We start from the raw sequence: 23,720 nt of genomic DNA on the forward strand, positions 1-23,720 counted from the left end.
GTCGTTGAATCAGGGTCCTGCTCCTGGTAAGGAGGGTGGATACGGAACGTGGCCAGCCCCACTCAGCCCGAGGCAGAGGCCGTGGGCTGGGAAGCCTCCCTGACAAGTAAACAAGGCCCTTGGCAGGTACTGAGACTGACTTGCCACCACAGCCTTCTTGGGGAACAATGAAATGGCAGCGCTGAGCCAACCAGGGTCAGAGCAAAGGAATCCACTCCAACCACAACCCCCCTCCGCTGTTGATCTGTCATACACCCGACAGTCCGGGGGGGTCTGGCCAAAACGTGTGCCTGGGTGCCTCGATCTGCCTCCAGACGCACAGTCGAACTGCTCAGAGACTATCCCCACCCCGGGTGGGTCCCCGCAGGAAGGAGGCGCCCTTGCTGCCCGCCCCGAACGCGCACACCACACATGATTTTTCCATATGGCACTTTATGGCAACTGTCTGCAGGGTTGCTTTGTGGTGTGCCACATCAGGAAAGCCTTCGCGGTGCCGCCTTGCGCTGGGATGTGCCCGCAGCCGCCACGCTGACGGAACTGAGAGTCGAAGGGACAGCAAACGACCGCAGCAGAACGTTTCCTAAAGCCACACTTTAAAAAAGCATAGGGGATACCGGCAACAAGGAGCCCAAGTGTGAGAGCACGACCTCGCTTCCGCTGTGTTTATGGCATCCTGATCGGACGTGTGTTATTCTTTCCTTGAGAGCAAGCAATCACAGGAACGGAAGAGGCGCAAACTGAGTGTTTCTGTCACTTGTTAGTTCTCTATCCTCAGGCGAGTTGTTTGAACTTTCTGAGCTTCAATGTCTTTGTTGGTAAAATGCGCCTAATACTCCTTCCCTCGCAGGCTTGCCGTATTCCTTCTACGCAGTGAGGCACCTGGGAAGATGTTGAACACCTAACGTCATAATATGTTAAAGCTGCAATTCCGAAAGACCCCTCCCGGGGGCAGGTGGGCTATCGGATGACTTTGAGAGAACCATAGTCTGAATCTCTAGACCGTGGTATTGACTGAGTCCTGCGATGTCAGAAACGAGCCGTGGCTGGAAAGTGCCAAGTGGATCGTGGGATCTTGGGAAGAAGACAGCTTCGCTCATGGTCATCCGACCAGGAAATGGAGAGGAAGCCAAAGTAGCTTCCAGAGCTGAGCCCAGGTGTCATTCATCATTTTACGCTACATGGGAAGTGGGACAGGACCCGGGCCTGACACCAGCTAGGCCTCCGAGGAAAGAGTCAGAAGCCACGGTTACCAGTCAGTGAATGATGCCAGGGCAAACCACTCAGGGCATTAGGAGATGGGTCAGGAATAAGAATGGGATTTTTCGGGATTTGGGAGCCAAAGGATCTTCAGGGGAGTGATAAAGATGTTTAGGAATTCTCGGGCCTAGCATCGAGAAAGGTCAACTAGACGTCTGAGAGCACTCAGAAGTCTGGAATGGCTGCCTGAGGCCACACTCGAAGAGGAAATCAGCAGTGAGTGTTGGAGAGATTTTAGGGATCCCTGAAGGCCACACGATAGGAGTACCAGACACTGGTATTATTTAAGATGGTGGGGAGGAACAGGGCCAATTTTTTCCAGAAGACAAGAGTCTAAGGTGTTTCACTCCACCCCGCCCCCACCCCACCCCTGCACATCCTGCAAAATCCTCAGAACCATGAAGAGCCTGGGTCTGACTCCCATCCGTAGGTTACATTAAAATGCCCAGTCGGCCTTAAAATAGGAAGAGTCATCCAGGTGGGTAGGACCTCATCCTAAGAGCCCCTTGGAAGCAGAGAATTTCCTCTAGCTGGTCGCAGAAGGGGAAGTCAGGGATCTCAAGCAGAAGGACTCAAGTCACTACTGATGGCTTGAAGAGGGAAGGGGCCACTTGTCAAGAAATTTGGTGGCTTCTAAGAAAAGTAGCTTTGCTGACTCCCAGAAACAAGAGAGGGATCTCAGTCCTACACCCACAAGGAGCTGAATTCTCCAACAGCAAGAATGAGTGTGGAAATGGATTCCTTTCCAGGGCCCCCAGATGAGGGCCCAGGCTGGTCAACACCTTCACCTTAGCCTTGGGATACTCTGAGTGGGGGACCCGGTCAGATCCAGACCCAGATCCGGAGATAATAAGTGGGTGTTGTTTTCAGCTGTTCAGTTTGTAACGATTTTGTGTGCAACCGTTGGACACAAATACAGGTCAATGAAGAACACGTAGCTCAAACTTGAAGACTTAGAAATGTGTCCATCTTTGCCTCGTTTCGACTCTGGTTCTTTCCACCTGTTGTTTACCACTATCTTCTTCAGACTTTTTTTTTTTTAATTCACTATCTGATTACTAGGAACCAATAAGAATTTAAATATACATAAGTGCTGATAAAATATAAGAAAAATATGCAAAAAATGTAAAGTCCATACTGTTTCTGCCACTTAGTTTGTGTGGCCTCGGAAAATTTTTTTAGCCTCCTTGTGTCTCAGTTTCTCATCACAAACAGGGTTTATAAAGCTTACTTACTGCATTTAAGTCAGACTCAACTCACACGGTGTATTCCAATGTGGTTTATAAAGTATAAGGCTTTATACAAATGTAAGCAACTGCTTCTGTAAAGCCAAAGCAACCAGCAGGATGCCTGGGGCAGCCGGGCGAGCCAGCGACAGTGAAAATCCCAGCTAGAATTTCTAGACACCTAATAGGAGAACATTAATGAGAAGAGCCCCTTGAAGAAAGTATGGAGGACCATTTGCAAGGACTATTTTTCCTCTTGGCTGTGCTTTCATTCTTCAAGTAAAAAAAGAACAGACTCGGAAGCATGCTAGACTAATTCTCGGTATCACTAATAACAGAGTTTAAAATCCTAGATGAAAAAAAAAGTAATATGATTCCCAGAACGGCCGACCAAGTTGTTTAGAGAGCAAAAGAGAAAAAGGAAGCCGCCCTGTAATACGTTACGTAATGAGGACATTAAACAGAACAAATGAATGAAATCAAACACCTATAAAGCAGAGGAGAAGCAGAAGGACATTTCTTGGGGGAAATGTTATCGTTGGTTAAAGATAACACGCCTGTGCTTCACAATAGGGTGTGAAACGTCTTGCACGGTAAAGAGATGGTTGGGAAGAAAGGCTACAGGCACGGCGTGGCAGCATATGGAAATTCAATCTATAACAAAGAAAATCAGACAAGCGATGGGTGATAAGCACGCCCATGAAGGACAAAAAGACAGATGTAAAAAGCTGATGAGTTCTCCCACTACTAACAGCATCCAAATTAGCAGAATGTTTATTATAAATCAGACTACAATAGCTACACAGAGGAATACTTTGGAGAAGGTTCAGAAGAGGAAGAACCAGCACCAGTGCTATATTTAGTCAACAATACCAACAAAGTGTTTTGTTTCCTGCCTGTTCCATTGTTGATTGACAATGAAGCTGCATTTGAAAAACATGAACCCAGGTAATACGAAAGCACACACATACGTACGCACGCCAGGTAAATCTTTAAATAAATTTACAGGCAGAATTAAAAGCTTTCGCTAGCACACAACATGTTGCAGTCATCCTAGAGAATGGACAAAACTGAGAACCAATTCCGGGAAGTAACCCCATGCCACAGAGGAGCCCCGTATTTAGGATCTTAAGTGTACTTGAGACTAAAAACGGGCTTGAGTTCAAAGCTTAGCTCCACATTTATCCTTTGGGAGATACTGAGCATTTAAATCAGCCTCTCTGAGCATCAGTTTCTCTGTCTGTAAAATTGAGATAATAGGGGTTTGGAGAGGACTAAGTGGAATGTTACACATAAACGGCTGACATATGGTCAACAATCAAAAATGGTGGCTAATTTTTAAATCAGTAATACCCCTCCAGCTGTAAAGGAGCTCATTAAATAGACTGAGGATCCTTTCCACTTTTAAAGTCTTACAGTTCTACCCTTGTACATTTTGGTGGGAATATAAAATGGTGCAGTCGCCGTGGAAAATAGTTTGGAGGTTCCTCACCAAACTAAACATAGACTCAGCCTACAATTGAGCAATTCCAGTCCCGGGTGTTTACTCAAAATAATCCAAAGTGGGGATTTAAACGGTGACTTAGAGCATTTTTCATTAGAACATTTTCTTACAGTAGCCAAAAGGTGGAAACAACCCAGTGTCCATCAACAGATAAGGGATAAACAAAATGTGGTACATAATATAATGGAATATTATTCAGCCATAAAGAGTAATGAAGTTTTGTTACCTGTTACAACATGGATGAACCTTGAAGACTTTATGGTAGATGAAATAAGCCAAAGGCAAAAGAACAAATATTGTATGATTCCATTTATATGAAATACGTAGAAACACATAGGAAATTTCATAGAAACAGAAAGTAGAGATTACCGTGGGCTGGGGGAAGAAACAAAGGTGAATTATTACTTAATGGGTACTGAGTTTCTATTTGGAATGATGGAAATGTTTTTGGAAACAGATTGTGGTGCTGGTTGCACACCAGTATGAACAAGAACGATGCTACTGAATCATATACTTAGAAACGGTTAAAATGGCATTTTTTATATATAATAAATTATATATAATTTTCCCACAAAAAAGCGTGGTTCTATCTTTCAGACTCTTCTCCTGTGATACGCCAACATCCCAGTTAGAACGATGAATGCCACCTGCCTTTTCCTATTCCCTACAGTCACAAGTGTGGGCTCTCGAGACAGTTCGCCTGGGTTCGAACCCTCCCTCTGTTACTTACTACCTGTGCCATCTGGGGCAAGCCGCTCAAATTGTTTGAGCTTCAGCTTCCTTCTATGTAAAATGGAGATAAAAATAATCCCTACCCCGTAGGCTTGTTTGGAGGAAACTGTGAGATGCTTACAACGGGGCTGGGATGAAGAAAGTGCTTCTGAGATATAGGTTCTTACGATTCCTTGACAAGGGCCGCTACGTGGTAGCGGAAGGTGAGAGCATCAGAGTGGGAGTCTAACAGTGCTGGGGCCAAAGTTCCGATTCTGATTTCCCAAGATGCTCCTCCCTGAGGTGGGAACTCTTGGCTCTTGTCCCCAGCTGATCAGAAGACAACAAAGTACTCCTTGAAGCACTACCCAAGCCCACTCCATCCTTCCTACTGTAGGCAGAGAGATCATTCTAATCTTTCAGTAGAGAGCATCTCACGGCTCTTGAATTCAGTCCCAGCTCCTGAATACCCCTTTCTGCTCTAACCAGGTAGACCTGCTTACTGCCCTGCCTGGAAAGCTCTTACCTTGCCACTTGCCCCAGCTCTCTGCTCCCCATCATTTCGGTTAACACGTGGACATCACCTCTTCCAGGCAGGCTTCTCTGGCTCACCAGGGCTGAGTTAGATGCTTCTCCTATGAGCTCTTCCCACTACCCCTACCATTGCATACTCACTCTGATGTTATTGCCTGTTTTCTTATCGTCTCTTATTAAGCTCCCTATGCTATCAACCTTTTTATCCATAGCACCTAGCATAGTCCCTGCAGTGCCTGGATCATAGAAACACATGCTGGTTGAATGGATGAATAAATTTGAACGGAGGGAAGAATGACCTGGCATTGGTTCTATAAATTGCGTCGGGTTGTGAGACGGCGATATCAACTTCTATAAGCCTTTGGCCTCTTTCAGACCTTTATCAGACCGTTATGGACCCTTGACGTTATGTCAATATTAACGGAAAATAGTAAGTGACAGCACAGATCCTAAACAAGGGAGGTGGGCAACTGTTCGTTTTTTAGAAACTTACTAGCCCCTACTGTCTATGTGCAAATAGATTCCTACCTGTGGTTTCAGTCCCTCCACCATCCAAACCTACCTGGTTCTTAACTTTCCTACTTGTACCGGTGGTGGCCCCATCACCTGAGCTAACCAAACTTAAAAATCCTTTCATCTTTGACTCTCCCATAGCCCCTCAGATCTCCACAGTCCCTCAGGCACTCATTTGACCTCCTATCTACACCCACTTTCCCATTCCTACGATCGCTCTTAAAAAGTGCTTTGTGTAAGAACAAAGCTCTGTTAGAGAGTGTTTTCCTCCACTTTGGGAAATCATCAAGGACACCCGGGCCACTCAACGTCATTTAATACGGAACACAGACTTCAGGCTAGTGTCTCATTCTCCAGCACCTTTGGGAAAACAGCGCTGTGAGACTAGTTAGACTCTCAAGGCAGAAACAGCACCAATTTTAAATGGCACCAAATGGGGCAATGACCTAGAACTGCTCCTTTTTTTTTAATCTTCATAATACTAGGAAAATTAGGGGCATGTCCCTCTGCCTTAGGAAACAGGAAGGCTAGCCTTTCTCCTTTGAACCAGCGGCATTGTTTTATTGTCTTTGCCTAGGAAAGGTCTGAAGCAACCATTGAATTTGTACTTTAGCTATTGCCAGAAGGAACATTAATTAATATAAATTACAGCATAATTAAATCACAGAAATAAGTAAGCATTTGTCAAAATTTTAAAAAGAACAATTTTATACAATCTTCTCCCACTGGTTAAATGGAATCATTCTGCTATTTAAGTTGCTTTTCCACACTATTACTTATTTGTGGCGCCTAATAGACGCCTTCCTCAGCAAAAAGTACAGAATAATAGAGGAGTTCGCTTTGAGAAGGTATAGACAGGTGGTCACCGCCTATAGCAGGTTGTCCGATGAAAGTCTTGTTCTCCCAAGCAGTACGGACTAGAATTCCTAAGTCTGTCCTATCACTGTCGCCCTCTATCGAGAACAGGGTCTCCTCACTCAGGGATGCTTATATGTGACCTTTGATCTCCCTGGGCTTTCAACTTCCTCTTGGAAGATTGTAGATGATAATGGTATCTCCTTCATCGAGCTATTTAGAACGGTGCCCAGCACATCATTCAAGCATTATTCCAAGCTGTTCCCCTGCCCCATCCCATGTTGTTCCTGCAACTCTGCAGTGGGTAGCCTCCCTGAAAAGGATTGCCAAGTCCAGATCTTAATATTACAACATAGAAGGACATGTTTCTTGCTTTCCCATCTTGTATCAAAATTGGATAGCTCTCATTCAGTCCAGAAAAATCTATATCGTTTAGAGGTTTGGGTCGTTATTTATAGGTGTTTAGCATGTGCCCAACGATTGCTTAGGCATCTGGGATTGGAGAAGGTCAAAGCATATAAACCACCCATCAGAGATTCCCCAGGTTCTACACATGTGATCTTCTTAGGTCTTGAAGGAAATACAGGATCACATTTTTTCAGCCTGTGGAGATGCTTTAACAAGTAGGAGGTTAGTATGTAAGGGTAGCGGCTCTCAAGATGACAATCAACTATCTGACTCTCCTGTGTTGCATAAAAACCTGGGAGGCTCAGTCAGTTAAGTGTCCCACTCGATCGCGGCTCAAGTCATGATCTCACAGTTCATGAGTTCGAGCACCACATCAGGCTTCTCCCTGACAGCACAGAGCCTGCTTGGGATTCTCTCTCTGTCTCTGTCTCTCTTTCTCTCTCTCTCACTTTCTGTCCCTCCACTACACTCTCTCTCTCAAAATAAATAAACTTAAAAAAAAAAACAGAGTTAGGTATTTTCCACAGTGCTGCCTATCTCCCTTTATTTAAAGGTTCATACATTAATTCCTTCTCGAGTTGTCTGCAGCTGAATTTCATTCTTCTTATGGTCAGAAAATGAAAACTATGAAATCTAATGTGTTTGGCTTTTGTTCTCACTGTCAGAAAGCTGATAGCCAGCTCATTGCCCATATGTGCCAATCCGTTCCCTTTAAATGTCTAATTGTTTACTCTCCTTGCATCCTTCGACTGTACTTTCTGTTAGTTACCTTATCTTTTTTTTTTTAATTTTTTTTAACGTTTATTTATTTTTGAGACAGAGAGAGACAGAGCATGAACGGGGGAGGGTCACAGAGAGAGGGAGACACAGAATCTGAAACAGGCTCCGGGCTCAGAGCCGTCAGCTCAGAGCCCGACGTGGGGCTCGAGCCCACGGACCGTGAGATCGTGACCTGAGCCGAAGTCGGACGCTTAACCGACCGAGCCACCCAGGTGCCCCTGTTAGTTACCTTATCTTGAGCTTCTGAACAAAGGGCAGTACAATTTTCAACCTTAAATGAAAAAAAGTAGATAGTTCATTTGATTCAACAATAGCAATAATAGCAAAAATAGTAGGTAAATATGAACAAGTGTCAGTAAATCACCGGATAGTATTTAAGATTTCCGTTCAGAAAGGGTTAAATAGAAGCAATAAGTAAAAAATACTAGAGATTTTTAAAATTTTTTAATGTTAATGTTTTATTTATTTTTAAGACAGAGAGAGACAGAGCGTGAGTGGGGATGGGACAGAGAGAGCGGGAGACACAGAATCTAAAGCAGGTTCCAGGTTCTGAGCTGTCAGCACAGAGCCTGACGCAGGGCTCGAACTCACAAACTGTGAGATCATAACCTGTGCCGAAGTCGGACACTCAACAGACTGAGCCACCAGGGTGCTCCAATACTGGAGATGTTTAATATAGACGCATATTATATATTTATATATAATATATAGATAGAGACATATACCTATACATAGATATATAGACAGGCATGATATGTAGATACATATCTCATATATCACACTTATTTTTTAATTTTTTAAATATTTTTATTAATCTTTGAGTGACAGAAAGAGACAGAGCACGAGTGGCAGAAGGGCAGAGAGAGAGGGAAACACAGAATCTGAAGCAGGCTCCAGGCTCTGAGCTGTCAGCACAGAGCCCAACGTAGGGCTCAAAGCCACAAATCAAGAGATCATGACCCGAGCTGAAGTCAGATGCTTAACCAACTGAGCCACCCAGGTGCCCTTATCATACTTATTTTTATAGAGACATATATATGCAAAGATATCAGATTCTTTGCATTCTATGCATAACTCAGACTGTCTAGGTTTGAATCGTAGCTTCATCCTCTACCAGCTGTATGTTCTCGGACGAGTTATTTATCATCTCATTGCCTCAGGTTCATCATCTCACAATTACAGGTAAAAATATTCCCAACAAAGGTTTCTTTGAGGATTAATGAGATAGTTAGGATATGGCGAGCTTTCAATAAATACTAGCTTTTACTCTTAACAACTCTCTTTTACTCATTTATGCTAAGTGTTCCTGACAACATATCCTGACAGTGTTTCTAAGTCCTGTATCCCCAATTTGAACAATAGGCTTCCATGTTTTAAGATGGGATGGGCTATCTTCCCCAAATGCTAAAGACCAAAGAGTCCTTAATTGTACTTCCTGTAAATAATGCCTCACTCAAACTCCAGTCATCTGGGACATATGAAGATCTTTCATGGGCACAGCTGGCCAGGCAGAAGCAGCTATGGTTGTGGACGAGGAGTTCAAGGCCAAGCCATAGCAGCTCCTTTCCTTCTGCAGGTTGCTCAGGATACACAGGGATCAGGGTAGAGAGGGAAGAAGATCGATCTCTCTCTCCCTCTTTTTTTTTTTTCATTTCCAAAACAATAGCTGCATGAACTTGCTGTGCATGAAAGTGAGCTCTAAGCTACCCTTTGGGTAAGGTCCCCCACTCAGTGGCCAGCCTTCCCTGTATTTGTGGTCAGAGAAGAGGGGGTCTAGCAAGCCCCCAGCTCGAGATGATGAGCTCCTGTGATGAACAAGCCCCACTCCCTGCCAATCAGAGATGTGGGCATGGGATGGGGAGGGGGATGCTGACGAGGACGTCTGCTACCTTCCAAGCCCAGCCTCAACTCCCGAACATCAGTCACCTTTGGCCCTCCCCCCGACCCACCCCAACAGCAAAAGGACAACAGCACCAACTTCTTTTGGCTCAAAATAACCAGCAATGTAAAGAAGACATCCGGATGGCCAACAGGCACATGAAAAGATGTTCAACGTCGCTCCTTATCAGGGAAATACAAATCAAAACCACACTCAGATACCACCTCACGCCAGTCAGAGTGGCCAAAATGAAGAAATCAGGGGACTATAGATGCTGGAGAGGATGTGGAGAAACAGGAACCCTCTTGCACTGTTGGTGGGAATGCAAATTGGTGCAGCCGCTCTGGAAAGCGGTGTGGAGGTTCCTCAGAAAATTAAAAATAGACCTACCCTATGACCCAGCAATAGCACTGCTAGGAATTTATCCAAGGGATACAGGAGTACTGATGCATAGGGGCACTTGTACCCCAATGTTTATAGCGGCACTCTCAACAATAGCCAAATTATGGAAAGAGCCTAAATGTCCATCAACTGATGAATGGATAAAGAAATTGTGGTTTATATACACAACGGAATACTACGTGGCAATGAGAAAAAATGAAATATGGCCTTTTGTAGCAACATGGATGGAACTGGAGAGTGTGATGCTAAGTGAAATAAGCCACACAGAGAAAGACAGATACCATATGTTTTCACTCTTATGTGGATCCTGAGAAACGTAACAGAAACCCATGGGGGAGGGGAAGGAAAAAAAAAAAAAAAAAAGAGGGTGTAGAGTGGAAGAGAGCAACAGGATAATAGAGTTTTAAAAACTGAGAAAAAAGGGGGGGTTGGTGGGGGGTGGGAGGGAGGGCAGGGTGGGTGATGGGTATTGAGGAGGGCACCTTTTGGGATGAGCACTGGGTGTTGTATGGAAACCAATTTGACAGTAAATTTCATATATTAAAAAAAAAAAAAAGAAAGAATGGAAACTCAGATGGTCTGTTGCACAACCCAAAAATATTCATATAAAAATGATTACAATGCTGTAATATAATATAAAATAATAAAGAAAATATAAAGAAAAAAAAATAACCAGCAATGAGATGACACAGGGGAAAAAAACCCCAAACAGGTGCGTTGCTTGTTATGTTTTATTATGTTAAATGGTTTACATGGGATAGCCTATTTAATACAATATGTAATAAACAAAAATGTGGAACTTGCGAAAGCTAGATTTCTGAAAGTTGAACTTTTTAAAAATCTTTATTTATATTGTTCTTTCATTACATCCTTGTTTAGAGGAGCCACCTGAATTATAGCATAATTATAGTTTTCAAATATCTCTGCATGTGTGGTTTTGAATATTCGCTTAAGGGAACGGAATCAAAACCCCTTGAGTGAGGCGTTTTAGATTCAGCTAGGAGTCTAACCAGGGATGGTTAGTACATAATCCGAGACTGCACCATCCAAGGTGGTGACCACTAGCCACGGGGGTCCACTGAGCACTCAAAATGTGACTGCTGCTGCTGCGGCATTGCATTTTTAAATTTTGGTTCACGGTAATAATTTGCATGTAAAAACCGAAGTCGTGCAAAGTATTTTTCTCGTCACACAAGTTGACCCCTGGTAGGACCACACATGAAACATTCCTCTTACCTGAGGGTGTTCATGTCCAGCACGTGCCCTGTTTCTAGTATTACCTGTAAGCGTTTCACTGACGCGGCTGATAGCCACCTATTGATTCAATTCAAATGAGTTCTTTTTTTCTGTACACCAGTGTGACCTTATGATGTGTTCATGTGGTTATTTTACGCGGACAGCGCGAGTTACAGTGATATCCGTAAATCATCGTCGGTGATTACCTCGAAATTTTAATCGTAACACAGTTGATGTTTAAATTCAAAGTGAAGGCATGCTGGGGCGTCTGGGTGGCTCAGTCAGTAAAGCGGCAGACTCTTGATTTTGGCTCAGGTCATGATCGCATGGTTAGGTTTGCGGGTTTGAGCCCCAAGTGGGGCCCCATGCTGACAGCGCGGAGCCTGTTTGGGATTTTCCCCTTCCCTCTCTCTCTCTCTCTCTCTCTCTGCCCCTCCCCTGGGCATTCTCTCTCTCTGTCTTTCTCTCTCTCTCTCAAAATAAATTTTTTTTAAATGTTTTTATTTATTTTTGAGACACAGAGAGACAGAGCATGAACGGGGGAGGGGCAGAGAGAGAGAGGGAGACACAGAATCGGAAGCAGGCTCTAGGCTCTGAGCCGTCAGCCCAGAGCCCGACATGGGGCTCGAACTCACGGACCGTGAGATCATGACCTGAGCCAAAGTCGGACGCTTAACCGAATGAGCCACCCAGGCACTCCTCAAAATAAATTTTTAAAAATGAAGGCATACCACTGACGCCAAAGTGCTTAGAGGTCCAGAAGCGGGTACTGTCATGGAAATGATACGTTGTAAACGTCACAGTGAATGGTGATTGCGATTTGCTGACAGGATGCCAAATGAGAAAGCTGATTGTGGTATAAAGATGTTTTTAAAGGTAATGAAGTGTGCAACAGTAAGAGACATTTTCACCAAATACACGGTGAATTTGCTAAATTGCCTCTCAATATTCAAAAAAGGGTTGTTGAAATTAGTTACTTCAAATCAGAATCAAATATCTAAGACAGATTTTCCCCTTTGTAGACAATCTCCTTTCTTTCTTTCTTTCTTTCCTTCCTTCTTTCCTTCTTTCCTTCTTTCTTTCAAATTTTTAATTTTTTTTTTATTTGATGAATTTGGGTATATGTAGACACCTGTGATGTTATCACTACAATCAATGTAATAAACATATATCACCTCCAAAAGTTTCCCTGTGTCCCTTTGCTGTGTGTGTGTGTGTGTGTGTGTGTGTGTGTGTGTTAAAAACGCCTGAGATCTACCCTCCTAACAATTTTTTAAGTGCATAATATTCCATTGTTAACTACAGGCACCAGTTTGTGCAATGGACCTCTAGAACTTACTCGTCTGTTCTAACTAAATTTATATCCATTGAACCAGTCCCCATTTTCTCCTCCCCCCGCCCACTGGCAACCAACATTCTATTTTTTGCTTCTTGAGTTTTCTGCTTTCTTAAGTTTGACTAGTCTAGATACCTCATGTAAGTGGAATCGTACAGTATTTGCCTTCTGTGACTGATGTATTTCACTTGGCATAATGTCTTCCAGGTGTACCCGTGTTGTCACGAAGTTTTAAGACGTTTTAAATAGGATCTGCGCTTGTCACTTTCACCAGATATAAAATTGCTTTGATTCGCACATGCATACATACATATGCATACATTTTTAGATGGAGACATGGTAAAAGAAACTATGATTTCAGCTATAGACATGTTTTAGAAAATCATGAGGAAAATACTAAAAAAAAAGATATTTCGCAAAAAGAACTTCAATTAAGCCACCAAACAATTGCTTATAAAAGACAAGACCCCTTTAACAATATCAAAGTTCAATTGATTCAAAATCTGAAAAATTGCAAGTTTTTGTTCTGTTTTGCTTTGTTTTGTTTTAGCTTTAAATGAGTCACAAGGTAGAACACTGCCCAATGAGTCCTTAGGGTATGTTTTGTCTCTAAAGGCTTCTTAATTTATAAAGAAATATTGTCCATTCATAGCCTAAAATATCAAGCTCATGGCATGGATATTTTTTATTTTACATCTGTCAAAGAAGAATTTTGGCTGGATATTAAAAAGTTAGTTTCAAACACAATAAACAATTTTCCAGCCATGTTAGCGCAAATCACAGATTTATTGAAATTTTTAAAAAGGAACTGATGTTCCTTTATTTCTTTGTTTCACTGTATGATACATCTTACAAATATTTATGCCCAGTTTTCCAAAGCAGACTCCATGAAATTTGTCCTGGATACAGTTGTTAAAATCAGTCAGTGTATACATGCAAATGCAATCAATCATTAGAAGTGAATAGCAGTGTTGAAAGAAGTAAGAGACAACCTAATGGGCTCGTGGCCAACACTCTGGAGTGGTGAAAAAGTTTTGCAAACATTTACTGTACTGTTAACCTCAATTCCAACTTTCATTCTTGAAAATAAAGGGATATTTACCAAATACCCGATAATTAGAGATTTAAAAAATGGCATCATGACTTAGATTTTCACACCGATATCATACTGCATATCAATGAGCTAAATGTGGAGCTCAGAAGAAAAGAAAAGCTTATCAGTGACCTACCAAGACAGAGGCAAAATCTTCAGTTAAAATGGAAGCTCTTCATAATCAAATCAACATTAATGATCTTTATAGTTTTCTTTCATGAGTCAATATGCAGAAGATCTTCATTGTAATTGAGAGCATTCTGTAAACCAGCTGCGAAACTATAAGAAAAAGATGAAAAGCTCAATACTGACCAAAAGCTGCTTTTCAATGTCAATACCATTTTGAGTTCAGGGTTAATACTGAGTTAGCACAGGAATGAATGAATTTCCTTAGGCAGACCTGGATTTGAAAATCACGCCTTTTGCTTTAAATCGAGGCAGTTACTTTTAAAAAGATGACCCAGTTTTATCAATGTGGATGTGAATATTAAAGGAGAATGATTTTTCAGTTATGAGGAAACTTTTAAGGATGTTTGGAGCAACTTAGGTATATGAGTATGCTTTCCAACTATAAAATTTATAAAATCATACGCGGCATTTATTCCCCATAAAAACCAAGCCATACAAATCTGCTGAGCTTTAAGTGCAAAATGCACTTAAGAAGAAAAGAATCTAAAAAGAATCTTCAGGGGCACCTGGGTGGCTCAGTCAGTTAAGCATATGACCAATTTGGCTCAGGTCATGCATGATCTCATGGATTGTGAGTTTGGGTCCCATGTTAGGCTCTGTGCGGACAGCTCAGAATCGGCTTCAGATGATCTGTCTCCCTCTCTGTCTGCCCCTCCTCCGCTCGTGTTCTCTCTCTCTCTCTCTCTCTCTCTCAAAAATGGGTAAACATTTAAACATCAATCAATCAATCAATCAAATCTTGGGGCGCCTGGGTGGCGCAGTCGGTTAAGCATCCGACTTCAGCCAGGTCACGATCTCGCGGTCCATGAGTTCGAGCCCCGCGTCAGGCTCTGGGCTGATGGCTCGGAGCCTGGAGCCTGTTTCCGATTCTGTGTCTCCCTCTCTCTCTGCCCCTCCCCCGTTCATGCTCTGTCTCTCTCTGTCCCAAAAATAATAAAAATAAAAAATGTTGAAAAAAAAATTAAAAAAAAAAAATCAATCAAATCTTGATTTCAGCTAGGTTGTGATCTCAGGATTCATGAGATTGAGCCCCGCGTTGGGCTGTTGACATCTCAGAGCCTGCTTGGGATTCTCTCTCGCGCTCTGTCTTCTCTCTCTAAATAAACATTAAAAAAAATACATGGCTGCAAGAAAGTTTTAAATCACATATGTGGTTTACAATACATTGCTATCAGACAGTGCTGACATGGGGGAGTCTGTGAAAACTGCCTCCCAGTCAATACTGCACTTAGGTGCCTTCAGGGGATAAGGAGGGGAGGGGAGGAAGTTAGCCTGGGTCAGTGATAACCACCCTGACCACTGGGAGAACTTTTTGTCCTGTTGGATATATAAGTGTTTGTCGCTGCTCGCCCTTGTCTTCCTGATTTTTCTTCTTCTGACAGTGGAAAGAAAAGAAAAGAAAAGAAAAAAGGAAGGAAGGTCAGTTCTGGAAGCTTAAAGCCAGATTTCCTCTGGAAGTCTGGCTAGCCAGTTAAAATACGTCAGAGTCTATTCAGAGCACCAAGGAGTGAAAGAGAATGCCTTTCTTTAGGAAGTGAAGGAAATCGCTTACAGGCTTTTGACCCTAGAACCATCAGAAACCCTGAAGCAGAGAAAAGGAGAAACTCCAAGCTTCTGGGACCCTTTGAAGAGTTAGGACTTTCTGACCCTGGAAACTTCATCTAAGAAAGTGAAATCTTGTTTTTGTAAAATAAGGAAAGTGTGGTTAGGAGAAGAAGAGACGAAAGCTAAAAGTCGAAGTTTAATGGAGAAAGGATATTTATTTTGTCCTTACGTATTTTATTTCTATTTTTTCTCCAACATATACAGGAATCACACACAATGATCAGTGATTACCCGTGACCTAACAATTTATGCTTTTATTTTAATAATCACATTTGGAATGGATATCAGTATAAATGACCCGGCTGTTTGCTGCTTTGGTCATGGTTGGGAAAAGGTTTTGTTTGTTCGGGAAGGTGGAGTGCTATGGAGAAACAACCTGTTTACCTAGTGGCAGATGCAAGGAATCCAGACGTGGAAACTGGGGGGAAAAGAAACACTTTCTGGAACAAACTTACAAATTCAGCCGAGGTACTTGGTCTGTGTCATAAGCAGCTCTTTGCTTGGCATGGTGCCTGCCACCACGTAGGCGGCCAGCATCATTTGCTGGATTGAATTGTAAAATGAGGTCATTTCCACAAAAAGATTTGTTGTCTAATCAGAAGACAGGGTACGAACCAGAAGACATTAAATAAATATAACTGGTTTTAGTGTTTGTATTTTTGTGTTTTGTATTTATTTTGCTAATTATAGAAAACCTGCTTCTAGTTTTCTTTTCTCTTCTTAGGAAAAGACAGTGGGTACACCAAACACAATACCGACATTGAACTTACTACCTGAATCACGCTCTCCAAATATTCTTTGTAATGACTTGGAACCATTTTTCCCCCACATGCATTATCTTAATTGAAATCCTGCTATAAAGTATCTGCATGCTGGGGCCAGTAAAAACTCATCATTTGAACACAAGTCTGGGCAAGAGGACATGGGGCGCCCTGCAGTCTATCTTCTCTGTTTCCCCTGTAAGATGGCTTCCCTCTTCTTGCTTTGTCGATTGCGTTATTTAAACTTGCATGTTATAGCAATCATTTCCCCCCATTGGTAAGTGAAAGAAAATGCCTTCTAAGGAAGTGGAAAAGCCTGTGAGAAAAGTACATGAACCAAAGAGTTCTAGAAAACCCCATCACTAAAAAGAGAGGAGAACAAAAAGCATTCTGAGAGAAAGGAATGAATATAAAACCCTTACGCAGGTAGAAAGGACAAGATAATGTGTATGGGCTACTGAACAACATGGGCGCCCAGAGCTTGTGTCCACACTCACTAATGAGTTCATTAAATGCTACTGGTGGCTTTTAAAACAAATTTTTTAATGTTTTATTTATTTATTTTTTTTTTTTTAATTTTTTTAATTTTTAACGTTTATTTATTTTTGAGACAGAGAGAGACAGAGCACGAACAAGGGAGGGTCAGAAAGAGGGAGACACAGAATCCGAAACAGGCTCCAGGCTCTGAGCTGTCAGCACGGAGCCCGACACGGGGCTCGAACCCACGGTCTGCGAGATCATGACCTGAGCTGAAGTCGGCCACCCAACCGACTGAGCCACCCAGGCGCCCCAATGTTTTATTTATTTTTGAGAGAGAGAGAGAGAGAGAGAGAGAGAGTGGGGTAGGGCAGAGAGAGAGGGAGACACTCTGAGACCGACTGAGCCACCCAGGGGCCCCAAATGCAACTGATGTTTTAAATCCATCATACCTTTTAGAAATCCTCCCTGGATTATTACATAGATTCCTAAGAATGGTTTAGTGATATATGGGAAAATTGATGGGGGTTTTAAGAAATGCTTTTTTATTCTTCTCACTTAAAATAAGAAAATATGGGCTCAAGCTATTTGGAATTTCAATATCCAAAGTATTTTCAGGAGTATATTGGATTTGTACAACACAGGATGCCCGAGGTCACAGAGTGAAAGCACAATTAGATGGTGTTATGAATAAATCTGTTTTAAAGTTTTCATATCTAGAAAGGCCGTTTTGACTACAAAGAGCTTAATATTTTTATGTCGCTTAGAGATATTTGGCAAACATATGACTCTAGATAATGTTCCATAACAGAACTTCAAAGTAGTCCTGTGATGTTGAAATAAAGTTGGAATCCTAAATGAAAATTTTAAAAAATACATTTGGAATTTTTGAGATATTTATGAACTTTCCTTTCCTCGAAAAAAGAAAAATAAAATTGAGTGTGGAAGCCGTCATCAGTCCATGGACTGTTATGGCTGCTCCTCGCTGGTTTCTCTATCTCTAGCGACCTCTCTCTCTCTGTCTCCCTGACCCAGTGGTCAGAACAAAGCTCTCAGAATTTTCTGGTGAAACACCATTTAATCATTACAGCTTCCGGCTGAGGAAACATCCCCATTTCTTTTTGTGTCAGATTGAAATGTCCCTTTCCAATGACCAATGATCAGCGATCGATGTCCTGCCGCGTCACCCAGTCTCCTTTCACAGTTGCCATGACTCTGTTAGCCTGCCCTCTTTTGTATGTGACTGTGCGGTTCTTTCAAACCACCCAGCTTGGCAGGCCCTCTTGTGCTCAGTTAGCAACACTGTGCAAAACTGCTTTGTTCTGTTTAGTTCTCCGGTCCTCTTGGGCACATGTATAACAGGGACAAAGCCACATGTAGCTGCAAGCATAGCTCTGAGCACAGGATGTGGGATCAACTAATGTTTGTTAAATGAACAAATGAATATGACATTATCTGCTTGAGTAACCATTGTCCCATCTTGAGAGACTAAAAATCTAAAGGAAACTTTCATCTTTAATCATAGGGTAGACCAGATACCCTGAAATTTCCTGCTGTAAAACAAAATAAAATATAATTGACATCTTTTTATTTTAATTTTTTTAATGTTTATTTATTTTCGAGAGAGATACATCATGAGAAGGGGAGGGGAAGAGAGAGAGGGAGACACAGAATCCAAAACAGATTCCAGGCTCCGAGCTATCAGCACAGAGCCCATTGCGGGGGCTCGAACTCAGGAACCAACCGTGAGATGATGACCTGAGCCGAAGACAGGCACTGAGCCACCCAAGTGCCCCTAATTGACATCCTTTTAAATGCAAAGTTGAGCTCATAAGATACAAAGAGAAATCCTTAAAGGAATAGGAAAACTATCATAAATCTGTGCTCATACCAAGCTGCTTGGAGGGGTTTTTGCAACTGGGCAAGTGGAGGTTTGGGTTTAAAGGACCACAGGAGGAGAAGAAATAAAGCCCACTCAATGTTGAGCCTGGAACCAAAACCTCTGGAGAACACTATTGGTGGACACATAAACGCTACTTGCTTGGTGAAGGGAGGATGAGAAAAATGCACTCTACTTCTGAATATAAATGGAGAAGAAAGACATCATTTACTGCTACCGTTTCCAAAGCCCCACTAAAATCAGAGGAAGAGATTTTTTTTTTTTAATGAACAAACCATAAGAACGAAGAGTGCAGGAGAGAATCAGTAATGGAAAAATACTGGAAGCTTGAAAACCTATGGGAAAGTGGTCACCGACTCAGAAGATACTTAGAGCACTTAATCCTCAGCCTACAGTACAGAAAGCTAAGAAACGGCAGAATTTTGATTGCAAGGTTCCCCCAAGTTCACAAATGGCATGAGGAACCTATAGGGAATGGGGGTAAATTTGAGGGTAAACATGAAATGATTGGTTGAAGGTCAGTTTGTTTGAAGAGCAGTTGGTCCCCAAATGTCCACCCTGACCCCATTTGTCCTATCCCACCATACCACAGGTGATGGTTTCTCCCAAAATGCAGCAAGATGATGAGAGTTAGGGGCTGACAGGTATGAAGCACAAAGTCTCTAGACTGCCAGGTACCAGCCCTTGTTTCAGACAGGTGCATCATTCTGATAATAAGGGCACGAACTGAAAGCTGGGATTCCCCCCGGCCACTTCTCCCACCAGTTCCCAGGTTACAAGTACCTAGGACAAAAAACCTAGGGAAGACAGGGAAAAACCTTCTGGGGCCTCTGGCAAGCACAGTAAGAAAGCAACTAATGCCAGGGGTCCTCCAAAGATACATCCCACCAGAACACCCCCACTGTGCAGACCACAGCTGACAAGCCAGACCCCCTTTCTCAGCGCTTCCAATCAGCTTGCTAGTATTCCATTTGTAAAGATGAGTAGAGACTCAAGGATCATCAGAGAACAAAGAAAGACTCTATCACGAGAGACACAGACCAAAAAAAAAAAAAAAAAGCAAACAAACAAATAGGAAGAAGAAAGCCACTTGGAGGAAATGGAGGCCATACAGGAAGAAGAATATATATATTTTTAAAAGGTACAATTACAAATATCATCAGAGAGATAAAAGAAGACCTTATGTCCATAAAACAAAAATAGAAAGCAAAAAACAGGGAAAAAGAAAAGAAACAACATTGAGTACACAAACAAACTAAAAAGCACTCTGGAAATAAACAACATTCTAGCAGAAGTTTAAAATGCAATGAAAGAGCTGAAAATCACCATAGAGTAAAAATACATGACAGAAAATATTATTGAACAGATAATGCCAGAAGACTGGTTCAGAAAGTCCAACATCCAAGCAGCAATATCATTCAAGAGATTTTTTCCAAATGGGCAGATTAAAGATGTATTGATCACCCAACATTATAGATGAGCATAACCCACACCAAGGCACATGATGGCTTCTCAGAACACTAAGGAACAAAGAAAATACCCTTAGATTTCCAGAAAGAGGAGAACATACCACATTCAATGATCAAGAATTGGAATACCAACGCTGGGACCTAAATGACAATGAAGTAATGCCTTTACAATTATAAAAGGAAACAACTTATAATCAATCATTCTATTCTTAGTGAAACTAAGTGCGTGAGTAAAGACAATTTCAAACATATAAGATATGGAAAGGTTTGCCTCCATCCAGGACACGGATTCTCAGAAAGCTGGTGAAGGATGCACGTGTCACAAATGAGGGAGGACGCTGAGAAAGAGGGAGACAGGACACGGGAAACAGGGAATCCAGCACAGGAGAGAAACAAAGAGAATCGCTGGGATGAGGGAGTAGGGACAGCCCAGGATGAGACAGTGCTTCAGACACAGATGGCCACCAGTCCAGCCCAGAGCACATTTGAAGGCGGTAATATTTCTTTAAGAAGATGCAATTGATAGACTGTTTGGTGCACCTGAATGTCTTGAGAGATGAGCTCAACAAGGGTGAAGAATTTAGGGTTGAGTCGATGATAAAGGCACAGGAGCTCACGCAAATAAAAACTCAACACTCTAGTTATTTCCAGGGATGATAAACAGAACTAGTTCAGGAAGGGGGGGGGTGGATTTTAAAGTTGCTTGATTCGCCTGAATAGAATTTGTATCGTTATAAAATAGTTATAAAATGAAACACTTAACTGTCTTTCCTGGAATTCATCTTGTGGGGACGAGAGGAGTGAACGGGATAATGGGGGAGGTGAAATGAGAGACAGCCCGGCCTCATCTGCCAACCTAGGAGATTTACGTGTAATGACTAAAATGAAAAGTCTAGAAGTAGTCATGCAAACATGTTATTTAGAAATACGGAGGTAATGCGCGAAAGAATTAGCTAAAAGAGAGGACAATGATCTGAAGAGGGAAAATAAGAGAAAAGGCATGCTGGTTTTTCTTTCTTCCTTTTTTCTTTAATGTTTGGCCAGAAACTCTGGAAATAACAGGAATCTTTAAACTATGTAGAAATATATTTTGACCAGATTTGTGTTTGTGTATACATATACAAGTATGTATGTATACGTATTTATAAATGCGTGTACATACATGCAGTTTGATCTCTTTCAGCTTCTATTTCTAACAACTTATATACAAAAATGAATCACAAAGGAATTTTTCTATTTCTGTCTGGACTTTGGGTCTTGTGTGGGGAGGGAGAGGAGAAACACAAAATAAGTTTCCCTAAAACTCTTAACTATAGGCCTGCCCTCATAAGGGTGTTGGATGAGAATCCTTATTTCAGAAAATTTTCCTTACTATACACATTTTGGAAAATTTCGCTTACTGATGTGTCCCATGCTGCTAGCACAGTGTTGGCACATGGTAAGCACTCAACAAATAATTGCTTAATGAGAAAATAAATGTCTGAGGAGAAAATTAAATTAGTGGTGTATAATAATATGTAAGACAACACAGGAGATCCATATAGGTAGACTTTGTAAAATCAAATATACTTGTGAAAAGTTTAAAGTTAGTGTCGATGATAATTGAAATAGAATGTAAAACTTCCAAATTAGTGTAAGGGGAAAAAGTTGAGTTAAGCAAAATGACTAATCTAAAAGAATGAGAAAAACAAAATAGAAAAATGGGACGAATAGAAAACACGTAACAAATGGTAGAAATAAATTCCAATGGATAAGTAATCATAATAAATATAAGTGGGCTGAAAACCTACCAATGAAAGGCCAGAGATTATTAAAATGGATTTTAGAAAATTCAGCTTTATACTTTTACAAAAGACACATCCTAAAGCAAGGACACATAAATGTCACAAGTAAAAGGATGAAGAAAGGTATTTCGTGTAAAAACTAACTAACTAACTAAATAAAGCTCATATAGCTACATTAATACCAAGCAAAATACACTTTGATGTAAAAAAATTACTAAAGATTAAGAATATCGTTAAATATTGATAAGTTTTCATTCACTGTAAAAAATAACAATCCTACCCTTTTCCATATCTACTAACATAATTTCAATATATAAAGAAAAAATTGATAGAACTACAAAAAGAAAATAGCAAAATCCACCTAGCCGGTGGAAAATTTTAATGTAATTCCCTCCAAAAATGATAGATCAAGCGGGCAAAAGTTAGCTAGAAACAGAAGATTTGAATGACGTAATTAACACATTTATTCCAGGGGCTATATATAGGACTCTAAATCCAACAATTGGCAAATACACATTGTGTTCAAGCACACGTGGAACACTTACGAAAATTGAATTTGTTTTATTAAGCCATTAAGCAAGTCTCTGTAAGTGGGAAAGCTGTCATATCTCAGACACTATCTTTTCTGACTAAAATAGAATTACATATTTCTTCGAAATAGCATTAAAAAATACATGTTTGAAGATTTTAAAACATACTTGTAAAAGGTCCTTGGGTCAGGGTGCCTTGGTTGGTTAAGCGTCTGACTTCGGCTCAGGTCATGATCTCGCGAGTTCAAGCCCCACATCAGGCTCTGTGCTGAGAGCTCAGAGCCTAGAGCCTGCTTTGGATTCTGGGTCTCCCTCTCTCTCTTCCCCTCCCCTGCTCATGCTCATGCTCATGCTCATGCGGTCTCTCTCTCCCTCCCTCTCTCTCTCAAAAATAAACATTAAAAAATTAAAAATAAACAAATAAAAGATCAAAAACCAAATCAAGTTAGAAACTGGAAAACACATAAATTTGAAGGATAATAAAATAGTACATATCAAATGTGTTTCATGAACAAAGGTGATATTAGTGGGAATTTTGCAGGCTTAACCGTTTATATTACAGAATCAGAAAGAATAGAAATTTAGTGCGCTGTCTTAAGAAATTACAAAAACTGACAGAAGGTACACAAAGAATAAAGTCAAAAGTTGATGTTTTTGAAAATCTTAAAGCTGACATTTTTTACTAGATTGATTTAAAAAATTAATATTTAAAAATCATTTATAACTATAATTATAGGATATGTTTTAGAATAGTAAGAGAATAGGGTGGATAATTATATACTTTTATGTTTAAAAACTTGGGCAAAAGGAAAAATATTACATACCAAAACTGACTCAAGAGAAATAGAAAATCTGCGTATTAATGTAACTATTAAGCAAATTGAATTGTTAAGAATTGACTCGCACATATAATCTCACCCAACATTCAGATACTTAGCAGTCAGTTCTATAGAACAGTTAAGGAACAAATACTTCTATTTTTTTTTATTTTTAGTTTTTTTAAGGTTTATTTATTTTGGGAGAAAGAGCGCAGGAGCGGGGAAGGGACAGAGAGAGGGGGAGAGAGAGAATCCCAAGCAGGCTCTACACTGCCAATGCAGAGCCTGTTGCGGGGCTCCAACTCATGAACTGTGAGATCATGACCTGAGGCGAGATCAAGTTCCGGATACTTAACCGACTGAGCCACCCAGGCACCCCCAAATAATTCTGATTTTATACAAACACTTCTATTTAATAGACAAAGAGGAAATACTACCAACTTATTATATATT

General features: G+C 41.2%; 1 long non-coding RNA gene across 1 annotated transcript in view; it reads right to left on the reverse strand.

The window, feature by feature from the left end:
• Positions 1-552: 552 nt before the first annotated feature.
• LOC125925333 (uncharacterized) overlaps positions 553-23,720 on the reverse strand; it is a 28,289-nt gene continuing 5,121 nt past the window's right edge. Inside the window, exons 2-3 of the long non-coding RNA XR_007458787.1 lie at positions 13,871-14,013; positions 553-879 (exon numbers count right to left, since the gene is read on the reverse strand). This is a non-coding gene — a long non-coding RNA (uncharacterized LOC125925333). The remainder of the gene's footprint in view (positions 880-13,870; positions 14,014-23,720) is intronic.

The sequence above is a fragment of the Panthera uncia genome, chromosome F1 (genome assembly GCF_023721935.1).
Source record: "Panthera uncia isolate 11264 chromosome F1, Puncia_PCG_1.0, whole genome shotgun sequence".
Lineage (NCBI taxonomy): Eukaryota > Metazoa > Chordata > Mammalia > Carnivora > Felidae > Panthera > Panthera uncia.